The sequence below is a fragment of the Coloeus monedula genome, assembly GCF_965178545.1.
Source record: "Coloeus monedula genome assembly, contig: HAP1_SCAFFOLD_73, whole genome shotgun sequence".
Classification (NCBI taxonomy): Eukaryota; Metazoa; Chordata; class Aves; order Passeriformes; family Corvidae; genus Coloeus; species Coloeus monedula.
Window position 1 is genome coordinate 381,456 of NW_028120821.1, and position 1,819 is coordinate 383,274.

At 52.3% G+C, this 1,819-nt stretch overlaps 1 pseudogene across 1 annotated transcript; it reads left to right on the forward strand.

The window, feature by feature from the left end:
* Positions 1–618: 618 nt before the first annotated feature.
* On the forward strand, positions 619–1,586 carry LOC309585571 (olfactory receptor 14J1-like; annotated as a pseudogene). The gene has a single exon. The product of its transcript is annotated as an olfactory receptor 14J1-like (transcript).
* Positions 1,587–1,819: the final 233 nt, after the last annotated feature.

Sequence of the window (1,819 nt, forward strand, 5' to 3'; positions counted from 1 at the left end):
GCTCTCTCCCCGAGGTTTCCTTCCAAGCTGGGAGTTTCCTCCAGGATGCAAACGTGTCCTGGAGCATCTTTGTGTTATCTGAAAGGCCCAGAGAGAGGAGAAAAGCAGAGATGCTACAAGTGTGAAAATGCTGTCGGGTTGGTGAAATGAGCCAGGGGTGTCCTCGACTACGAATGTGGTGCTGAGACCTTGAGAGAGGGACGGACATTTGGGGGTCTGTGGTGGATCCATCTGCTCCCAGCAGCACCTGGTGATCTTTAAGGGAAACATGGGAGGGTGAACATTCTACATTTGAGAGAAGTGAAACTGAGAAAATCTGAGCAGGTCAGAATGACAGAGCACCTCCCCTGAGTCTCCACTCATCATCTTGCCTTGCAAAAGTTGCTCTGTTCTCCCTGAAGGCAGCAGAAATGCTGAGGATTTCTGATACCCAAGAATACCAAGAGAGATATGGGGGGAGTTAGAAAAAAACCCCTCAGAACTCTTAAACACAAAAGGGTGTCTGTGTGTGTTCCAGGGGAGGGTGGATGGGAAATGGCTTTGGTTGTGGTTACAGATCTCCTCTAACTCTTCACTGTGTTTTTCTCCATGGTAGAACCCAATGCCCGGACACAGCCAATGTCCAACAGCAGCTCCATCAGCCCCTTCCTCCTGCTGGCATTGGCAGACACGCGGCAGCTGCAGCTCCTGCACTTCTGCCTCTTCCTGGGCATCTCCCTGGCTGCCCTCCTGGGCAGCGGCCTCATCATCAGCGCCGGAGCCTGCGGCCAGCACCTGCACAGCCCCATGTTCTTCTTCCTGCTCAGCCTGGCCCTCACCGACCTGGGCTCCATCTGCACCACTGTCCCCAAGGCCATGCACAATTCCCTCTGGGGCACCAGCCACATCTCCTACTCAGCATGTGCTGCTCACGTGTTTTTCTTTCTCTTCTTCCTCTCAGCAGAGGATTTCCTCCTCACCATCATGTGCTACGAGCGCTACGTGTCCATCTGCAAAGCCCTGCACTACGGGACCCTCCTGGGCAGCAGAGCTTGTGCCCACATGGCAGCAGCTGCCTGGGCCAGTGCCTTTCTCTACGCTCTCCTGCACACGGCCAATACATTTTCCCTGCCCCTGGGCCAGGGCAATGCCCTGGGCCAGTTCTTGGGTGAAATCCCACACATCCTCAAGCTCTCCTGCTCACACTGCCACCTCAGGGAACTTGGGCTCATCACTGTCAGTGCCTGTTTGGTGTTTGGCTGTTTTGTGTTCATTGTTTTCTCCTATGTGCAGATCTTCAGGGCCGTGCTGAGGATCCCCTCTGAGCAGGGCCAGCACAAAGCCTTTTCCACGTGCCTCCCTCACCTGGCCGTGCTCTCTCTGTTCCTCAGCACTGTTATGTTTGCCCACCTGAAGCCCCCCTCCATCTCCTCCCATCCCTGGATGTGGCCCTGTCAGTTCTGTACTCGGTGGTGCCTCCAGCCCTGAACCCCCTCATCTACAGCCTGAGGAACCAGGAGCTCAGGGATGCCCTGAGGAAAGTGAGGACTGGATACTTTTCACAAGTTAAAATCTTTCTATTTCCTTCTGCCATGCGGGGAAAATGATGACTAGGATGCTTCTCAGAAGTAATAATCTCTCTCTTTCCTGCTCCAGAACCTTCAGAATGTAACTTTACAATCCGGGCCTTTTTTTTCCTCTTTGTCCATATTTTCATTGGTGCTTTTTCTTATTCTTTTTCTGGTGTTATTCTGCTTTTTATAAAGTACTGTAGTACTACTCCTTGCATTTCTACATGAACATCTACCTTTCTTTTGAAACACAAAGACTTTCAGGAGGC